Source organism: Oncorhynchus masou, chromosome 22, assembly GCF_036934945.1.
Source record: "Oncorhynchus masou masou isolate Uvic2021 chromosome 22, UVic_Omas_1.1, whole genome shotgun sequence".
In the NCBI taxonomy this organism is placed as follows: Eukaryota; Metazoa; Chordata; class Actinopteri; order Salmoniformes; family Salmonidae; genus Oncorhynchus; species Oncorhynchus masou.
In genome coordinates this window covers 4,244,157-4,266,619 of record NC_088233.1, presented here as the reverse complement: position 1 = coordinate 4,266,619, position 22,463 = coordinate 4,244,157, and the positions used below count along the sequence as shown (strand labels likewise).

The window sequence follows — 22,463 nt, the reverse complement described above, 5'->3', positions numbered from 1 at the left end:
CTCCTAGCTGGTTGACTGTGGGACAGATATAGAGCATTGGGCTCCTAGCTGGTTGACTGTGGGACAGATATAGAGCATTGGGCTCCTAGCTGGTTGACTGTGGGACAGATATAGAGCTTTGGGCTCCTAGCTGGTTGACTGTGGGACAGATATAGAGCCTTGGGCTCCTAGCTGGTTGACTGTGGGACAGATATAGAGCCTTGGGCTCCTAGCTGGTTGACTGTGGGACAGATATAGAGCATTGGGCTCCTAGCTGGTTGACTGGTTCAGATATAGAGCCCTGGGCTCCTAGCTGGTTGACTGTGGGACAGATATAGAGCCTTGGGCTCCTAGCTGGTTGACTGTGGGACAGATATAGAGCATTGGGCTCCTAGCTGGTTGACTGTGGGACAGATATAGAGCATTGGGCTCCTAGCTGGTTGACTGTGGGACAGATATAGAGCCTTGGGCTCCTAGCTGGTTGACTGTGGGACAGATATAGAGCATTGGGCTCCTAGCTGGTTGACTGTGGGACAGATATAGAGCATTGGGCTCCTAGCTGGTTGACTGGTTCAGATATAGAGCACTGGGCTCCTAGCTGGTTGACTGTGGGACAGATATAGAGTGTTGGGCTCCTAGCTGGTTGACTGTGGGACAGATATAGAGCCCTGGGCTCCTAGCTGGTTGACTGTGGGACAGATATAGAGTGTTGGGCTCCTAGCTGGTTGACTGTGGGACAGATATAGAGCATTGGGCTCCTAGCTGGTTGACTGTGGGACAGATATAGAGCCCTGGGCTCCTAGCTGGTTGACTGTGGGACAGATATAGAGTGTTGGGCTCCTAGCTGGTTGACTGTGGGACAGATATAGAGCCTTGGGCTCCTAGCTGGTTGACTGTGGGACAGATATAGAGCCTTGGGCTCCTAGCTGGTTGACTGTGGGACAGATATAGAGCCTTGGGCTCCTAGCTGGTTGACTGTGGGACAGATATAGAGCATTTGGCTCCTAGCTGGTTGACTGTGGGACAGATATAGAGCATTGGGCTCCTAGCTGGTTGACTGTGGGACAGATATAGAGCTTTGGGCTCCTAGCTGGTTGACTGGTTCAGATATAGAGCCTTGGGCTCCTAGCTGGTTGACTGTGGGACAGATATAGAACTTTGGGCTCCTAGCTGGTTGACTGTGGGACAGATATAGAGTGTTGGGCTCCTAGCTGGTTGACTGTGGGACAGATATAGAGCATTGGGCTCCTAGCCGGTTGACTGTGGGACAGATATAGAGCCTTGGGCTCCTAGCTGGTTGACTGTGGGACAGATATAGAGCTTTGGGCTCCTAGCTGGTTGACTGGTTCAGATATAGAGCCCTGGGCTCCTAGCTGGTTGACTGGTTCAGATATAGAGTGTTGGGTTCCGAGCTGGTTGACTGTGGGACAGATATAGAGCCTTGGGCTCCTAGCTGGTTGACTGTGGGATAGATATAGAGCCTTGGGCTCCTAGCTGGTTGACTGGTTCAGATATAGAGCCTTGGGCTCCTAGCTGGTTGACTGGTTCAGATATAGAGTGTTGGGCTCCTAGCTGGTTGACTGGTTCAGATATAGAGCGTTGGGCTCCTAGCTGGTTGACTGTGGGACAGATATAGAGCCTTGGGCTCCTAGCTGGTTGACTGTGGGACAGATATAGAGCCTTGGGCTCCTAGCTGGTTGACTGTGGGACAGATATAGAGCATTGGGCTCCTAGCTGGTTGACTGTGGGACAGATATAGAGCATTGGGCTCCTAGCTGGATGACTGGTTCAGATATAGAGCATTGGGCTCCTAGCTGGTTGACTGTGGGACAGATATAGAGCATTGGGCTCCTAGCTGGATGACTGGTTCAGATATAGAGCATTGGGCTCTTAGCTGGTTGACTGTGGGACAGATATAGAGCCTTGGGCTCCTAGCTGGTTGACTGTGGGACAGATATAGAGCCTTGGGCTCCTAGCTGGTTGACTGTGGGACAGATATAGAGCCTTGGGCTCCTAGCTGGTTGACTGTGGGACAGATATAGAGCCTTGGGCTCCTAGCTGGTTGACTGTGGGACAGATATAGAGCATTGGGCTCCTAGCTGGTTGACTGTGGGACAGATATAGAGCCTTGGGCTCCTAGCTGGTTGACTGTGGGACAGATATAGAGCATTGGGCTCCTAGCTGGTTGACTGTGGGACAGATATAGAGCATTGGGCTCCTAGCTGGTTGACTGGTTCAGATATAGAGCCCTGGGCTCCTAGCTGGTTGACTGTGGGACAGATATAGAGTGTTGGGCTCCTAGCTGGTTGACTGTGGGACAGATATAGAGCCCTGGGCTCCTAGCTGGTTGACTGTGGGACAGATATAGAGTGTTGGGCTCCTAGCTGGTTGACTGTGGGACAGATATAGAGCCTTGGGCTCCTAGCTGGTTGACTGTGGGACAGATATAGAGCATTGGACTCCTAGCTGGTTGACTGTGGGACAGATATAGAGCCCTGGGCTCCTAGCTGGTTGACTGTGGGACAGATATAGAGTGTTGGGCTCCTAGCTGGTTGACTGTGGGACAGATATAGAGCCTTGGGCTCCTAGCTGGTTGACTGTGGGACAGATATAGAGCCTTGGGCTCCTAGCTGGTTGACTGTGGGACAGATATAGAGCCTTGGGCTCCTAGCTGGTTGACTGTGGGACAGATATAGAGCATTGGGCTCCTAGCTGGTTGACTGTGGGACAGATATAGAGCATTGGGCTCCTAGCTGGTTGACTGTGGGACAGATATAGAGCATTGGGCTCCTAGCTGGTTGACTGTGGGACAGATATAGAGCCTTTGGCTCCTAGCTGGTTGACTGTGGGACAGATATAGAGCCTTGGGCTCCTAGCTGGTTGACTGTGGGACAGATATAGAGCATTGGGCTCCTAGCTGGTTGACTGTGGGACAGATATAGAGCATTGGGCTCCTAGCTGGATGTCTGGTTCAGATATAGAGCATTGGGCTCCTAGCTGGTTGACTGTGGGACAGATATAGAGCCTTGGGCTCCTAGCTGGTTGACTGTGGGACAGATATAGAGCCTTGGGCTCCTAGCTGGTTGACTGTGGGACAGATATAGAGCCTTGGTCTCCTAGCTGGTTGACTGTGGGACAGATATAGAGCCTTGGGCTCCTAGCTGGTTGACTGTGGGACAGATATAGAGCCTTGGGCTCCTAGCTGGTTGACTATGGGACAGATATAGAGCATTGGGCTCCTAGCTGGTTGACTGTGGGACAGATATAGAGCCTTGGGCTCCTAGCTGGTTGACTATGGGACAGATATAGAGCATTGGGCTCCTAGCTGGTTGACTGGTTCAGATATAGAGTGTTGGGCTCCTAGCTGGTTGACTGTGGGACAGATATAGAGCCTTGGGCTCCTAGCTGGTTGACTGTGGGACAGATATAGAGCCTTGGGCTCCTAGCTGGTTGACTGTGGGACAGATATAGAGCATTGGGCTCCTAGCTGGTTGACTGTGGGACAGATATAGAGCATTGGGCTCCTAGCTGGTTGACTGTGGGACAGATATAGAGCATTGGGCTCCTAGCTGGTTGACTGTGGGACAGATATAGAGCCTTGGGCTCCTAGCTGGTTGACTGTGGGACAGATATAGAGCATTGGGCTCCTAGCTGGTTGACTGTAGGACAGATATAGAGCCTTGGGCTCCTAGCTGGTTGACTGTGGGTCAGATATAGAGCCTTGGGCTCCTAGCTGGTTGACTGTGGGACAGATATAGAGCCTTGGGCTCCTAGCTGGTTGACTGTGGGACAGATATAGAGCATTGGGCTCCTAGCTGGTTGACTGTGGGACAGATATAGAGCCTTGGGCTCCTAGCTGGTTGACTGTGGGACAGATATAGAGCATTGGGCTCCTAGCTGGTTGACTGTGGGACAGATATAGAGCATTGGGCTCCTAGCTGGTTGACTGGTTCAGATATAGAGCCCTGGGCTCCTAGCTGGTTGACTGTGGGACAGATATAGAGTGTTGGGCTCCTAGCTGGTTGACTGTGGGACAGATATAGAGCCCTGGGCTCCTAGCTGGTTGACTGTGGGACAGATATAGAGTGTTGGGCTCCTAGCTGGTTGACTGTGGGACAGATATAGAGCCTTGGGCTCCTAGCTGGTTGACTGTGGGACAGATATAGAGCATTGGGCTCCTAGCTGGTTGACTGTGGGACAGATATAGAGCCCTGGGCTCCTAGCTGGTTGACTGTGGGACAGATATAGAGTGTTGGGCTCCTAGCTGGTTGACTGTGGGACAGATATAGAGCCTTGGGCTCCTAGCTGGTTGACTGTGGGACAGATATAGAGCCTTGTGCTCCTAGCTGGTTGACTGTGGGACAGATATAGAGCCTTGGGCTCCTAGCTGGTTGACTGTGGGACAGATATAGAGCATTGGGCTCCTAGCTGGTTGACTGTGGGACAGATATAGAGCATTGGGCTCCTAGCTGGTTGACTGTGGGACAGATATAGAGCATTGGGCTCCTAGCTGGTTGACTGTGGGACAGATATAGAGCCTTGGGCTCCTAGCTGGTTGACTGTGGGACAGATATAGAGCATTGGGCTCCTAGCTGGTTGACTGTAGGACAGATATAGAGCCTTGGGCTCCTAGCTGGTTGACTGTGGGACAGATATAGAGCCTTGGGCTCCTAGCTGGTTGACTGTGGGACAGATATAGAGCATAGGGCTCCTAGCTGGTTGACTGTGGGACAGATATAGAGCATTGGGCTCCTAGCTGGTTGACTGTGGGACAGATATAGAGCTTTGGGCTCCTAGCTGGTTGACTGTGGGACAGATATAGAGCCTTGGGCTCCTAGCTGGTTGACTGTGGGACAGATATAGAGCCTTGGGCTCCTAGCTGGTTGACTGTGGGACAGATATAGAGCATTGGGCTCCTAGCTGGTTGACTGGTTCAGATATAGAGCCCTGGGCTCCTAGCTGGTTGACTGTGGGACAGATATAGAGCATAGGGCTCCTAGCTGGTTGACTGTGGGACAGATATAGAGCATTGGGCTCCTAGCTGGTTGACTGTGGGACAGATATAGAGCTTTGGGCTCCTAGCTGGTTGACTGTGGGACAGATATAGAGCCTTGGGCTCCTAGCTGTTTGACTGTGGGACAGATATAGAGCCTTGGGCTCCTAGCTGGTTGACTGTGGGACAGATATAGAGCATTGGGCTCCTAGCTGGTTGACTGGTTCAGATATAGAGCCCTGGGCTCCTAGCTGGTTGACTGTGGGACAGATATAGAGCCTTGGGCTCCTAGCTGGTTGACTGTGGGACAGATATAGAGCATTGGGCTCCTAGCTGGTTGACTGTGGGACAGATATAGAGCATTGGGCTCCTAGCTGGTTGACTGTGGGACAGATATAGAGCCTTGGGCTCCTAGCTGGTTGACTGTGGGACAGATATAGAGCATTGGGCTCCTAGCTGGTTGACTGTGGGACAGATATAGAGCATTGGGCTCCTAGCTGGTTGACTGGTTCAGATATAGAGCACTGGGCTCCTAGCTGGTTGACTGTGGGACAGATATAGAGTGTTGGGCTCCTAGCTGGTTGACTGTGGGACAGATATAGAGCCCTGGGCTCCTAGCTGGTTGACTGTGGGACAGATATAGAGTGTTGGGCTCCTAGCTGGTTGACTGTGGGACAGATATAGAGCCTTGGGCTCCTAGCTGGTTGACTGTGGGACAGATATAGAGCATTGGGCTCCTAGCTGGTTGACTGTGGGACAGATATAGAGCCCTGGGCTCCTAGCTGGTTGACTGTGGGACAGATATAGAGTGTTGGGCTCCTAGCTGGTTGACTGTGGGACAGATATAGAGCCTTGGGCTCCTAGCTGGTTGACTGTGGGACAGATATAGAGCCTTGGGCTCCTAGCTGGTTGACTGTGGGACAGATATAGAGCCTTGGGCTCCTAGCTGGTTGACTGTGGGACAGATATAGAGCATTGGGCTCCTAGCTGGTTGACTGTGGGACAGATATAGAGCATTGGGCTCCTAGCTGGTTGACTGTGGGACAGATATAGAGCTTTGGGCTCCTAGCTGGTTGACTGTGGGACAGATATAGAGTGTTGGGCTCCTAGCTGGTTGACTGTGGGATAGATATAGAGCCTTGGGCTCCTAGCTGGTTGACTGGTTCAGATATAGAGCACTGGGCTCCTAGCTGGTTGACTGTGGGACAGATATAGAACTTTGGGCTCCTAGCTGGTTGACTGTGGGACAGATATAGAGTGTTGGGCTCCTAGCTGGTTGACTGTGGGACAGATATAGAGCATTGGGCTCCTAGCCGGTTGACTGTGGGACAGATATAGAGCCTTGGGCTCCTAGCTGGTTGACTGTGGGACAGATATAGAGCTTTGGGCTCCTAGCTGGTTGACTGGTTCAGATATAGAGCCCTGGGCTCCTAGCTGGTTGACTGGTTCAGATATAGAGTGTTGGGTTCCGAGCTGGTTGACTGTGGGACAGATATAGAGCCTTGGGCTCCTAGCTGGTTGACTGTGGGATAGATATAGAGCCTTGGGCTCCTAGCTGGTTGACTGGTTCAGATATAGAGCACTGGGCTCCTAGCTGGTTGACTGTGGGACAGATATAGAGTGTTGGGCTCCTAGCTGGTTGACTGTGGGACAGATATAGAGCCCTGGGCTCCTAGCTGGTTGACTGTGGGACAGATATAGAGTGTTGGGCTCCTAGCTGGTTGACTGTGGGACAGATATAGAGCCTTGGGCTCCTAGCTGGTTGACTGTGGGACAGATATAGAGCATTGGGCTCCTAGCTGGTTGACTGTGGGACAGATATAGAGCCCTGGGCTCCTAGCTGGTTGACTGTGGGACAGATATAGAGTGTTGGGCTCCTAGCTGGTTGACTGTGGGACAGATATAGAGCCTTGGGCTCCTAGCTGGTTGACTGTGGGACAGATATAGAGCCTTGGGCTCCTAGCTGGTTGACTGTGGGACAGATATAGAGCCTTGGGCTCCTAGCTGGTTGACTGTGGGACAGATATAGAGCATTGGGCTCCTAGCTGGTTGACTGTGGGACAGATATAGAGCATTGGGCTCCTAGCTGGTTGACTGTGGGACAGATATAGAGCTTTGGGCTCCTAGCTGGTTGACTGGTTCAGATATAGAGGCTTGGGCTCCTAGCTGGTTGACTGTGGGACAGATATAGAACTTGGGCTCCTAGCTGGTTGACTGTGGGACAGATATAGAGTGTTGGGCTCCTAGCTGGTTGACTGTGGGACAGATATAGAGCATTGGGCTCCTAGCTGGTTGACTGTGGGACAGATATAGAGCCTTGGGCTCCTAGCTGGTTGACTGTGGGACAGATATAGAGCTTTGGGCTCCTAGCTGGTTGACTGGTTCAGATATAGAGCCCTGGGCTCCTAGCTGGTTGACTGGCTCAGATATAGAGTGTTGGGCTCCGAGCTGGTTGACTGTGGGACAGATATAGAGCCTTGGGCTCCTAGCTGGCTGACTGTGGGATAGATATAGAGCCTTGGGCTCCTAGCTGGTTGACTGGTTCAGATATAGAGCCTTGGGCTCCTAGCTGGTTGACTGGTTCAGATATAGAGTGTTGGGCTCCTAGCTGGTTGACTGGTTCAGATCTAGAGCGTTGGGCTCCTAGCTGGTTGACTGTGGGACAGATATAGAGCCTTGGGCTCCTAGCTGGTTGACTGTGGGACAGATATAGAGCCTTGGGCTCCTAGCTGGTTGACTGTGGGACAGATATAGAGCATTGGGCTCCTAGCTGGTTGACTGTGGGACAGATATAGAGCATTGGGCTCCTAGCTGGATGACTGGTTCAGATATAGAGCATTGGGCTCCTAGCTGGTTGACTGTGGGACAGATATAGAGCATTGGGCTCCTAGCTGGATGACTGGTTCAGATATAGAGCATTGGGCTCTTAGCTGGTTGACTGTGGGACAGATATAGAGCCTTGGGCTCCTAGCTGGTTGACTGTGGGACAGATATAGAGCCTTGGGCTCCTAGCTGGTTGACTGTGGGACAGATATAGAGCCTTGGGCTCCTAGCTGGTTGACTGTGGGATAGATATAGAGCCTTGGGCTCCTAGCTGGTTGACTGTGGGACAGATATAGAGCCTTGGGCTCCTAGCTGGTTGACTGGTTCAGATATAGAGTGTTGGGCTCCTAGCTGGTTGACTGTGGGACAGATATAGAGCCTTGGGCTCCTAGCTGGTTGACTGTGGGATAGATATAGAGCCTTGGGCTCCTAGCTGGTTGACTGTGGGACAGATATAGAGCCTTGGGCTCCTAGCTGGTTGACTGTGGGACAGATATAGAGCTTTGGGCTCCTAGCTGGTTGACTGTGGGATAGATATAGAGCCTTGGGCTCCTAGCTGGTTGACTGTGGGACAGATATAGAGCATTGGGCTCCTAGCTGGTTGACTGTGGGACAGATATAGAGCATTGGGCTCCTAGCTGGTTGACTGTGGGACAGATATAGAGCCTTGGGCTCCTAGCTGGTTGACTGTGGGACAGATATAGAGCCTTGGGCTCCTAGCTGGTTGACTGTGGGACAGATATAGAGCCTTGGGCTCCTAGCTGGTTGACTGTGGGACAGATATAGAGCTTTGGGCTCCTAGCTGGTTGACTGGTTCAGATATAGAGCCCTGGGCTCCTAGCTGGTTGACTGGTTCAGATATAGAGTGTTGGGCTCCTAGCTGGTTGACTGGTTCAGATCTAGAGCGTTGGGCTCCTAGCTGGTTGACTGTGGGACAGATATAGAGCCTTTGGCTCCTAGCTGGTTGACTGTGGGACAGATATAGAGCCTTGGGCTCCTAGCTGGTTGACTGTGGGACAGATATAGAGCATTGGGCTCCTAGCTGGTTGACTGTGGGACAGATATAGAGCATTGGGCTCCTAGCTGGATGACTGGTTCAGATATAGAGCATTGGGCTCCTAGCTGGTTGACTGTGGGACAGATATAGAGCCTTGGGCTCCTAGCTGGTTGACTGTGGGACAGATATAGAGCCTTGGGCTCCTAGCTGGTTGACTGTGGGACAGATATAGAGCCTTGGTCTCCTAGCTGGTTGACTGTGGGACAGATATAGAGCCCTGGGCTCCTAGCTGGTTGACTGTGGGACAGATATAGAGTGTTGGGCTCCTAGCTGGTTGACTGTGGGACAGATATAGAGCCTTGGGCTCCTAGCTGGTTGACTGTGGGACAGATATAGAGCATTGGGCTCCTAGCTGGTTGACTGTGGGACAGATATAGAGCCCTGGGCTCCTAGCTGGTTGACTGTGGGACAGATATAGAGTGTTGGGCTCCTAGCTGGTTGACTGTGGGACAGATATAGAGCCTTGGGCTCCTATCTGGTTGACTGTGGGACAGATATAGAGCCTTGGGCTCCTAGCTGGTTGACTGTGGGACAGATATAGAGCCTTGGGCTCCTAGCTGGTTGACTGTGGGACAGATATAGAGCATTGGGCTCCTAGCTGGTTGACTGTGGGACAGATATAGAGCATTGGGCTCCTAGCTGGTTGACTGTGGGACAGATATAGAGCATTGGGCTCCTAGCTGGTTGACTGTGGGACAGATATAGAGCCTTGGGCTCCTAGCTGGTTGACTGTGGGACAGATATAGAGCATTGGGCTCCTAGCTGGTTGACTGTAGGACAGATATAGAGCCTTGGGCTCCTAGCTGGTTGACTGTGGGACAGATATAGAGCCTTGGGCTCCTAGCTGGTTGACTGTGGGACAGATATAGAGCATAGGGCTCCTAGCTGGTTGACTGTGGGACAGATATAGAGCATTGGGCTCCTAGCTGGTTGACTGTGGGACAGATATAGAGCATTGGGCTCCTAGCTGGTTGACTGTGGGACAGATATAGAGCTTTGGGCTCCTAGCTGGTTGACTGTGGGACAGATATAGAGCCTTGGGCTCCTAGCTGGTTGACTGTGGGACAGATATAGAGCCTTGGGCTCCTAGCTGGTTGACTGTGGGACAGATATAGAGCATTGGGCTCCTAGCTGGTTGACTGGTTCAGATATAGAGCCCTGGGCTCCTAGCTGGTTGACTGTGGGACAGATATAGAGCCTTGGGCTCCTAGCTGGTTGACTGTGGGACAGATATAGAGCATTGGGCTCCTAGCTGGTTGACTGTGGGACAGATATAGAGCATTGGGCTCCTGGCTGGTTGACTGTGGGACAGATATAGAGCCTTGGGCTCCTAGCTGGTTGACTGTGGGACAGATATAGAGCATTGGGCTCCTAGCTGGTTGACTGTGGGACAGATATAGAGCATTGGGCTCCTAGCTGGTTGACTGGTTCAGATATAGAGCACTGGGCTCCTAGCTGGTTGACTGTGGGACAGATATAGAGTGTTGGGCTCCTAGCTGGTTGACTGTGGGACAGATATAGAGCCCTGGGCTCCTAGCTGGTTGACTGTGGGACAGATATAGAGTGTTGGGCTCCTAGCTGGTTGACTGTGGGACAGATATAGAGCCTTGGGCTCCTAGCTGGTTGACTGTGGGACAGATATAGAGCATTGGGCTCCTAGCTGGTTGACTGTGGGACAGATATAGAGCCCTGGGCTCCTAGCTGGTTGACTGTGGGACAGATATAGAGTGTTGGGCTCCTAGCTGGTTGACTGTGGGACAGATATAGAGCCTTGGGCTCCTAGCTGGTTGACTGTGGGACAGATATAGAGCCTTGGGCTCCTAGCTGGTTGACTGTGGGACAGATATAGAGCCTTGGGCTCCTAGCTGGTTGACTGTGGGACAGATATAGAGCATTGGGCTCCTAGCTGGTTGACTGTGGGACAGATATAGAGCATTGGGCTCCTAGCTGGTTGACTGTGGGACAGATATAGAGCATTGGGCTCCTAGCTGGTTGACTGTGGGACAGATATAGAGCCTTGGGCTCCTAGCTGGTTGACTGTGGGACAGATATAGAGCATTGGGCTCCTAGCTGGTTGACTGTAGGACAGATATAGAGCCTTGGGCTCCTAGCTGGTTGACTGTGGGTCAGATATAGAGCCTTGGGCTCCTAGCTGGTTGACTGTGGGACAGATATAGAGCCTTGGGCTCCTAGCTGGTTGACTGTGGGACAGATATAGAGCATTGGGCTCCTAGCTGGTTGACTGTGGGACAGATATAGAGCATTGGGCTCCTAGCTGGTTGACTGTGGGACAGATATAGAGCATTGGGCTCCTAGCTGGTTGACTGTGGGACAGATATAGAGCTTTGGGCTCCTAGCTGGTTGACTGTGGGACAGATATAGAGCCTTGGGCTCCTAGCTGGTTGACTGTGGGACAGATATAGAGCCTTGGGCTCCTAGCTGGTTGACTGTGGGACAGATATAGAGCATTGGGCTCCTAGCTGGTTGACTGGTTCAGATATAGAGCCCTGGGCTCCTAGCTGGTTGACTGTGGGACAGATATAGAGTGTTGGGCTCCTAGCTGGTTGACTGTGGGACAGATATAGAGCATTGGGCTCCTAGCTGGTTGACTGTGGGACAGATATAGAGCATTGGGCTCCTAGCTGGTTGACTGTGGGACAGATATAGAGCATTGGGCTCCTAGCTGGTTGACTGTGGGACAGATATAGAGCCTTGGGCTCCTAGCTGGTTGACTGTGGGACAGATATAGAGCATTGGGCTCCTAGCTGGTTGACTGTGGGACAGATATAGAGCATTGGGCTCCTAGCTGGTTGACTGTGGGACAGATATAGAGCATTGGGCTCCTAGCTGGTTGACTGTGGGACAGATATAGAGCCTTGGGCTCCTAGCTGGTTGACTGTGGGACAGATATAGAGCATTGGGCTCCTAGCTGGTTGACTGTAGGACAGATATAGAGCCTTGGGCTCCTAGCTGGTTGACTGTGGGACAGATATAGAGCCTTGGGCTCCTAGCTGGTTGACTGTGGGACAGATATAGAGCATAGGGCTCCTAGCTGGTTGACTGTGGGACAGATATAGAGCATTGGGCTCCTAGCTGGTTGACTGTGGGACAGATATAGAGCATTGGGCTCCTAGCTGGTTGACTGTGGGACAGATATAGAGCTTTGGGCTCCTAGCTGGTTGACTGTGGGACAGATATAGAGCCTTGGGCTCCTAGCTGGTTGACTGTGGGACAGATATAGAGCCTTGGGCTCCTAGCTGGTTGACTGTGGGACAGATATAGAGCATTGGGCTCCTAGCTGGTTGACTGGTTCAGATATAGAGCCCTGGGCTCCTAGCTGGTTGACTGTGGGACAGATATAGAGCCTTGGGCTCCTAGCTGGTTGACTGTGGGACAGATATAGAGCATTGGGCTCCTAGCTGGTTGACTGTGGGACAGATATAGAGCATTGGGCTCCTGGCTGGTTGACTGTGGGACAGATATAGAGCCTTGGGCTCCTAGCTGGTTGACTGTGGGACAGATATAGAGCATTGGGCTCCTAGCTGGTTGACTGTGGGACAGATATAGAGCATTGGGCTCCTAGCTGGTTGACTGGTTCAGATATAGAGCACTGGGCTCCTAGCTGGTTGACTGTGGGACAGATATAGAGTGTTGGGCTCCTAGCTGGTTGACTGTGGGACAGATATAGAGCCCTGGGCTCCTAGCTGGTTGACTGTGGGACAGATATAGAGTGTTGGGCTCCTAGCTGGTTGACTGTGGGACAGATATAGAGCCTTGGGCTCCTAGCTGGTTGACTGTGGGACAGATATAGAGCATTGGGCTCCTAGCTGGTTGACTGTGGGACAGATATAGAGCCCTGGGCTCCTAGCTGGTTGACTGTGGGACAGATATAGAGTGTTGGGCTCCTAGCTGGTTGACTGTGGGACAGATATAGAGCCTTGGGCTCCTAGCTGGTTGACTGTGGGACAGATATAGAGCCTTGGGCTCCTAGCTGGTTGACTGTGGGACAGATATAGAGCCTTGGGCTCCTAGCTGGTTGACTGTGGGACAGATATAGAGCATTGGGCTCCTAGCTGGTTGACTGTGGGACAGATATAGAGCATTGGGCTCCTAGCTGGTTGACTGTGGGACAGATATAGAGCATTGGGCTCCTAGCTGGTTGACTGTGGGACAGATATAGAGCCTTGGGCTCCTAGCTGGTTGACTGTGGGACAGATATAGAGCATTGGGCTCCTAGCTGGTTGACTGTAGGACAGATATAGAGCCTTGGGCTCCTAGCTGGTTGACTGTGGGTCAGATATAGAGCCTTGGGCTCCTAGCTGGTTGACTGTGGGACAGATATAGAGCCTTGGGCTCCTAGCTGGTTGACTGTGGGACAGATATAGAGCATTGGGCTCCTAGCTGGTTGACTGTGGGACAGATATAGAGCATTGGGCTCCTAGCTGGTTGACTGTGGGACAGATATAGAGCATTGGGCTCCTAGCTGGTTGACTGTGGGACAGATATAGAGCTTTGGGCTCCTAGCTGGTTGACTGTGGGACAGATATAGAGCCTTGGGCTCCTAGCTGGTTGACTGTGGGACAGATATAGAGCCTTGGGCTCCTAGCTGGTTGACTGTGGGACAGATATAGAGCATTGGGCTCCTAGCTGGTTGACTGGTTCAGATATAGAGCCCTGGGCTCCTAGCTGGTTGACTGTGGGACAGATATAGAGTGTTGGGCTCCTAGCTGGTTGACTGTGGGACAGATATAGAGCATTGGGCTCCTAGCTGGTTGACTGTGGGACAGATATAGAGCATTGGGCTCCTAGCTGGTTGACTGGTTCAGATATAGAGCCCTGGGCTCCTAGCTGGTTGACTGTGGGACAGATATAGAGTGTTGGGCTCCTAGCTGGTTGACTGTGGGACAGATATAGAGCCCTGGGCTCCTAGCTGGTTGACTGTGGGACAGATATAGAGTGTTGGGCTCCTAGCTGGTTGACTGTGGGACAGATATAGAGCCTTGGGCTCCTAGCTGGTTGACTGTGGGACAGATATAGAGCATTGGGCTCCTAGCTGGTTGACTGTGGTTTCTCTATTTGGACCTTGGACATGATGATCAATGAAGCATTTTTGATATTCAGCCATAACTGTTTCCTGCCTCAGGACTCAATGCTGGAGTTTGATTGGCAGCCCATTGACCCAGCCATCGTATCGGCCCAGCCCATTGACCCAGCCATTGTATCGGCCCATTGACCCAGCCATCGTATCGGCCCAGCCCATTGACCCAGCCATCGTATTGGCCCATTGACCCAGCCATCGTATCGGCCCAGCCCATTGACCCAGCCATCGTATTGACCCAGCCATCGTATCGGCCCAGCCCATTGACCCAGCCATCGTATCGGCCCAGCTCATCGACCCAGCCATCGTATCGGCCCAGCCCATGAAGCCTCCAACATAGACCTGCCTCAGATGGGCTGTCCCCCAGCCCACCCAGAATCCTGCCTCTCACCACACACTGTTTCTATACAGCCTGAGCCCACACAAGTGAGTTTACAGAGGGGTTTTACCACAGCATGACAGCAGGTTGTTCTTTCTAAAAGCACCATAACATCATCATCCCACCTGGCCAGATATGATCCTCTGTTTCTCCTACTGCGACCTTGTTTATTACTTGATCTCTGTCTGTAACTCTATTGTCGACCACTCGCTTGTGGCGATTCATCCGTTTTCCCTTTTAGGGATTGTTGGAAAGTACTACTGTCTGAGGTGTGGTAGAAGTGTGATGTGTCAGTCCTCTGTTCTCCCTAGGTCCCCATGGTGTCCTCCACGCCGCCTCCCATGTTCCACTCGTCACACGCGGCGGACTCCCGACCGCAGACAGACTCCATCGACACCATCCAGGTAAATAAAGGAAGTCCTGGAATATTGTTAGACTGCAGCCACCCAAAAGCCATAGGCTATTCTCTTTGCTTCTGCACGGCAAGTGGTACCGGTGCATCGAGTCGAGCACCAACAGGCTCCTGAACAGTGGAAAAATACGCTTCAACCCAGCTTAAACAAGAAAAGGGGAATCGGGTGCTCGACTGAGGGACTTGAAAATCCCAAAATCATTCCTTACCCCCCAGGAGAATTCAACTGATGACTGTCATTCCTTACCCCCCAGGAGAATTCAACTGGTGACTGTCATTCCTCACCCCCCAGGAGAATTCAACTGGTGACTGTCATTCCTCACCCCCCAGGAGAATTCAACTGATGACTGTCATTCCTTACCCCCAGGAGAATTCAACTGATGACTGTCATTCCTTACCCCCAGGAGAATTCAACTGATGACTGTCATTCCTTACCCCCAGGAGAATTCAACTGATGACTGTCATTCCTTACCCCGTGAGAATTCAACTGATGACTGTCATTCCTTACCCCCAGGAGAATTCAACTGGTGACTGTCATTCCTTACCCCCCAGGAGAATTCAACTGATGACTGTCATTCCTTACCCCCCAGGAGAATTCAACTGATGACTGTCATTCCTTACCCCCAGGAGAATTCAACTGATGACTGTCATTCCTTACCCCCAGGAGAATTCAACTGATGACTGTCATTCCTTACCCCCAGGAGAATTCAACTGGTGACTGTCATTCCTTACCCCCCAGGAGAATTCAACTGATGACTGTCATTCCTCACCCCCAGGTGAATTCAACTGGTGACTGTCAATCCTTACCCCCCAGGAGAATTCAACTGGTGACTGTCATTCCTTACCCCCAGGAGAATTCAACTGGTGACTGTCATTCCTTATCCCCCAGGATAATTCAACTGATGACTGTCATTCCTTACCCCCCAGGAGAATTTAACTGGTGACTGTCATTCCTTATCCCCCAGGAGAATTCAACTGATGACTGTCATTCCTTACCCCCCAGGAGAATTCAACTGGTGACTGTCATTCCTTACCCCCCAGGAGAATTCAACTGATGACTGTCATTCCTTACCCCCCAGGAGAATTCAACTGGTGACTGTCATTCCTCATCCCCCAGGAGTCATTCCTCACCCCCAGGAGAATTCAACTGATGACTGTCATTCCTTACCCCCCAGGAGAATTCAACTGGTGACTGTCATTCCTTACCCCCAGGAGAATTCAACTGGTGACTGTCTTTCCTTACCCCCAGGAGAATTCAACTGATGACTGTCATTCCTTACCCCCAGGAGAATTCAACTGATGACTGTCATTCCTCACCCCCAGGAGAATTCAACTGGTGACTGTCATTCCTTACCCCCAGGAGAATTCAACTGGTGACTGTCATTCCTTACCCCCAGGAGAATTCAACTGGTGACTGTCATTCGTTACCCCCAGGAGAATTCAACTGATGACTGTCATTCCTTACCCCCAGGAGAATTCAACTGGTGACTGTCATTCCTTACCCCCAGAAGAATTCAACTGGTGACTGTCATTCCTTACCCCCGGGAGAATTCAACTGGTGACTGTCATTCTTTACCCCCCAGGAGAATTCAACTGATGACTGTCATTCCTCACCCCCCAGGAGAATTCAACTGGTGACTGTCATTCCTTATCCCCCAGGAGAATTCAACTGGTGACTGTCATTCCTTATCCCCCAGGAGAATTCAACTGGTGACTGTCATTCCTTACCCCCCAGGAGAATTCAACTGGTGACTGTCATTCCTTACCCCCAGGAGAATTCAACTGGTGACTGTCATTCCTTATCCCCCAGGAGAATTCAACTGATGACTGTCATTCCTTACCCCCCAGGAGAATTCAACTGGTGACTGTCATTCCTTACCCCCCAGGAGAATTCAACTGATGACTGTCATTCCTTACCCCCCAGGAGAATTCAACTGGTGACTGTCATTCCTCATCCCCCAGGAGTCATTCCTCACCCCCCAGGAGAATTCAACTGGTGACTGTCATTCCTTACCCCCCAGGAGAATTCAACTGGTGACTGTCATTCCTCACCCCCCAGGAGAATTCAACTGGTGACTGTCATTCGTTACCCCCCAGGAGAATTCAACTGATGACTGTCATTCCTTACCCCCCAGGAGAATTCAACTGGTGACTGTCATTCCTTACCCCCCAGAAGAATTCAACTGGTGACTGTCATTCCTTACCCCGGGAGAATTCAACTGGTGACTGTCATTCCTTACCCCCCAGGAGAATTCAACTGATGACTGTCATTCCTCACCCCCCAGGAGAATTCAACTGGTGACTGTCATTCCTTATCCCCCAGGAGAATTCAACTGGTGACTGTCATTCCTTATCCCCCAGGAGAATTCAACTGGTGACTGTCATTCCTCACCCCCAGGAGAATTCAACTGATGACTGTCATTCCTTACCCCCCAGGAGAATTCAACTGATGACTGTCATTCCTTACCCCCAGGAGAATTCAACTGATGACTGTCATTCCTTACCCCCAGGAGAATTCAACTGATGACTGTCATTCCTTACCCCGTGAGAATTCAACTGATGACTGTCATTCCTTACCCCCAGGAGAATTCAACTGGTGACTGTCATTCCTTACCCCCCAGGAGAATTCAACTGATGACTGTCATTCCTTACCCCCAGGAGAATTCAACTGATGACTGTCATTCCTTACCCCCCAGGAGAATTCAACTGATGACTGTCATTCCTTACCCCCCAGGAGAATTCAACTGATGACTGTCATTCCTTACCCCCCAGGAGAATTCAACTGGTGACTGTCATTCCTTACCCCCCCAGGAGAATTCAACTGATGACTGTCATTCCTCACCCCCCAGGAGAATTCAACTGGTGACTGTCAATCCTTACCCCCCAGGAGAATTCAACTGGTGACTGTCATTCCTTACCCCCAGGAGAATTCAACTGGTGACTGTCATTCCTTATCCCCCAGGATAATTCAACTGATGACTGTCATTCCTTACCCCCCAGGAGAATTTAACTGGTGACTGTCATTCCTTATCCCCCAGGAGAATTCAACTGATGACTGTCATTCCTTACCCCCAGGAGAATTCAACTGGTGACTGTCATTCCTTACCCCCAGGAGAATTCAACTGATGACTGTCATTCCTTACCCCCAGGAGAATTCAACTGGTGACTGTCATTCCTCATCCCCCAGGAGTCATTCCTCACCCCCCAGGAGAATTCAACTGGTGACTGTCATTCCTTACCCCCCAGGAGAATTCAACTGGTGACTGTCATTCCTTACCCCCAGGAGAATTCAACTGGTGACTGTCTTTCCTTACCCCCAGGAGAATTCAACTGATGACTGTCATTCCTTACCCCCCAGGAGAATTCAACTGATGACTGTCATTCCTCACCCCCCAGGAGAATTCAACTGGTGACTGTCATTCCTTACCCCCCAGGAGAATTCAACTGGTGACTGTCATTCCTTACCCCCAGGAGAATTCAACTGGTGACTGTCATTCGTTACCCCCCAGGAGAATTCAACTGATGACTGTCATTCCTTACCCCCCAGGAGAATTCAACTGGTGACTGTCATTCCTTACCCCCCAGAAGAATTCAACTGGTGACTGTCATTCCTTACCCCCGGGAGAATTCAACTGGTGACTGTCATTCCTTACCCCCCAGGAGAATTCAACTGATGACTGTCATTCCTCACCCCCCAGGAGAATTCAACTGGTGACTGTCATTCCTTATCCCCCAGGAGAATTCAACTGGTGACTCTCATTCCTTATCCCCCAGGAGAATTCAACTGGTGACTGTCATTCCTTACCCCCCAGGAGAATTCAACTGGTGACTGTCATTCCTTACCCCCCAGGAGAATTCAACTGGTGACTGTCATTCCTTATCCCCCAGGAGAATTCAACTGATGACTGTCATTCCTTACCCCCCAGGAGAATTCAACTGGTGACTGTCATTCCTTACCCCCAGGAGAATTCAACTGATGACTGTCATTCCTTACCCCCAGGAGAATTCAACTGGTGACTGTCATTCCTCATCCCCCAGGAGTCATTCCTCACCCCCCAGGAGAATTCAACTGGTGACTGTCATTCCTTACCCCCAGGAGAATTCAACTGGTGACTGTCATTCCTCACCCCCAGGAGAATTCAACTGGTGACTGTCATTCGTTACCCCCAGGAGAATTCAACTGATGACTGTCATTCCTTACCCCCAGGAGAATTCAACTGGTGACTGTCATTCCTTACCCCCAGAAGAATTCAACTGGTGACTGTCATTCCTTACCCCGGAGAATTCAACTGGTGACTGTCATTCCTTACCCCCAGGAGAATTCAACTGATGACTGTCATTCCTCACCCCCCAGGAGAATTCAACTGGTGACTGTCATTCCTTATCCCCCAGGAGAATTCAACTGGTGACTGTCATTCCTTATCCCCCAGGAGAATTCAACTGGTGACTGTCATTCCTCACCCCCCAGGAGAATTCAACTGATGACTGTCATTCCTTACCCCCCAGGAGAATTCAACTGATGACTGTCATTCCTTACCCCCCAGGAGAATTCAACTGATGACTGTCATTCCTTACCCCCAGGAGAATTCAACTGATGACTGTCATTCCTTACCCCGTGAGAATTCAACTGGTGACTGTCATTCCTTACCCCCAGGAGAATTCAACTGGTGACTGTCATTCCTTACCCCCCAGGAGAATTCAACTGATGACTGTCATTCCTTACCCCCCAGGAGAATTCAACTGATGACTGTCATTCCTTACCCCCAGGAGAATTCAACTGATGACTGTCATTCCTTACCCCCCAGGAGAATTCAACTGATGACTGTCATTCCTTACCCCCCAGGAGAATTCAACTGGTGACTGTCATTCCTTACCCCCAGGAGAATTCAACTGATGACTGTCATTCCTCACCCCCCAGGAGAATTCAACTGGTGACTGTCAATCCTTACCCCCCAGGAGAATTCAACTGGTGACTGTCATTCCTTACCCCAGGAGAATTCAACTGGTGACTGTCATTCCTTATCCCCAGGATAATTCAACTGATGACTGTCATTCCTTACCCCCAGGAGAATTTAACTGGTGACTGTCATTCCTTATCCCCAGGAGAATTCAAATGATGACTGTCATTCCTTACCCCCCAGGAGAATTCAACTGGTGACTGTCATTCCTTACCCCCAGGAGAATTCAACTGATGACTGTCATTCCTTACCCCCCAGGAGAATTCAACTGGTGACTGTCATTCCTCATCCCCCAGGAGTCATTCCTCACCCCCCAGGAGAATTCAACTGGTGACTGTCATTCCTTACCCCCCAGGAGAATTCAACTGGTGACTGTCATTCCTTACCCCCAGGAGAATTCAACTGGTGACTGTCTTTCCTTACCCCCAGGAGAATTCAACTGATGACTGTCATTCCTTACCCCCAGGAGAATTCAACTGATGACTGTCATTCCTCACCCCCCAGGGGAATTCAACTGGTGACTGTCATTCCTTACCCCCCAGGAGAATTCAACTGGTGACTGTCATTCCTTACCCCCCAGGAGAATTCAACTGGTGACTGTCATTCGTTACCCCCCAGGAGAATTCAACTGATGACTGTCATTCCTTACCCCCCAGGAGAATTCAACTGGTGACTGTCATTCCTTACCCCCCAGAAGAATTCAACTGGTGACTGTCATTCCTTACCCCCGGGAGAATTCAACTGGTGACTGTCATTCCTTACCCCCAGGAGAATTCAACTGATGACTGTCATTCCTCACCCCCAGGAGAATTCAACTGGTGACTGTCATTCCTTATCCCCCAGGAGAATTCAACTGGTGACTGTCATTCCTTATCCCCCAGGAGAATTCAACTGGTGACTGTCATTCCTCATCCCCCAGGAGTCATTCCTCACCCCCCAGGAGAATTCAACTGGTGACTGTCATTCCTTACCCCCCAGGAGAATTCAACTGGTGACTGTCATTCCTCACCCCCCAGGAGAATTCAACTGGTGACTGTCATTCGTTACCCCCAGAAGAATTCAACTGGTGACTGTCATTCCTTACCCCGGGAGAATTCAACTGGTGACTGTCATTCCTTACCCCCCTGATGACTGTCATTCCTCACCCCCCAGGAGAATTCAACTGGTGACTGTCATTCCTTATCCCCCAGGAGAATTCAACTGGTGACTGTCATTCCTTACCCCCCAGGAGAATTCAACTGATGACTGTCATTCCTTACCCCCCAGGAGAATTCAACTGGTGACTGTCATTCCTCATCCCCCAGGAGTCATTCCTCACCCCCAGGAGAATTCAACTGGTGACTGTCATTCCTTACCCCCCAGGAGAATTCAACTGGTGACTGTCATTCCTTACCCCCAGGAGAATTCAACTGGTGACTGTCTTTCCTTACCCCCAGGAGAATTCAACTGATGACTGTCATTCCTTACCCCCAGGAGAATTCAACTGATGACTGTCATTCCTCACCCCCAGGGGAATTCAACTGGTGACTGTCATTCCTTACCCCCAGGAGAATTCAACTGGTGACTGTCATTCCTTACCCCCAGGAGAATTCAACTGGTGACTGTCATTCGTTACCCCCCAGGAGAATTCAACTGATGACTGTCATTCCTTACCCCCCAGGAGAATTCAACTGGTGACTGTCATTCCTTACCCCCCAGAAGAATTCAACTGGTGACTGTCATTCCTTACCCCCGGGAGAATTCAACTGGTGACTGTCATTCCTTACCCCCCAGGAGAATTCAACTGATGACTGTCATTCCTCACCCCCCAGGAGAATTCAACTGGTGACTGTCATTCCTTATCCCCCAGGAGAATTCAACTGGTGACTGTCATTCCTTATCCCCCAGGAGAATTCAACTGGTGACTGTCATTCCTCATCCCCCAGGAGTCATTCCTCACCCCCCAGGAGAATTCAACTGGTGACTGTCATTCCTCACCCCCCAGGAGAATTCAACTGGTAACTGTCATTCCTTACCCCCCAGGAGAATTCAACTGGTGACTGTCATTCCTTACCCCCCAGAAGAATTCAACTGGTGACTGTCATTCCTTACCCCCGGGAGAATTCAACTGGTGACTGTCATTCCTTACCCCCAAGGAGAATTCAACTGATGACTGTCATTCCTCACCCCCAGGAGAATTCAACTGGTGACTGTCATTCCTTATCCCCCAGGAGAATTCAACTGGTGACTGTCATTCCTTATCCCCCAGGAGAATTCAACTGGTGACTGTCATTCCTCACCCCCCAGGAGAATTCAACTGATGACTGTCATTCCTTACCCCCCAGGAGAATTCAACTGATGACTGTCATTCCTTACCCCCAGGAGAATTCAACTGATGACTGTCATTCCTTACCCCCCAGGAGAATTCAACTGATGACTGTCATTCCTTACCCCCGTGAGAATTCAACTGATGACTGTCATTCCTTACCCCCCAGGAGAATTCAACTGGTGACTGTCATTCCTTACCCCCCCAGGAGAATTCAACTGATGACTGTCATTCCTTACCCCCCAGGAGAATTCAACTGATGACTGTCATTCCTTACCCCCCAGGAGAATTCAACTGATGACTGTCATTCCTTACCCCCCAGGAGAATTCAACTGATGACTGTCATTCCTTACCCCCAGGAGAATTCAACTGGTGACTGTCATTCCTTACCCCCCAGGAGAATTCAACTGATGACTGTCATTCCTCACCCCCAGGAGAATTCAACTGGTGACTGTCAAT

At 51.0% G+C, this 22,463-nt stretch overlaps 1 pseudogene; it reads left to right on the top strand.

Moving 5' to 3' along the window:
• The window catches only part of LOC135508912 (caprin-1-like), a 107,735-nt pseudogene that overhangs the window by 49,302 nt on the left and 35,970 nt on the right, over window positions 1-22,463 (top strand).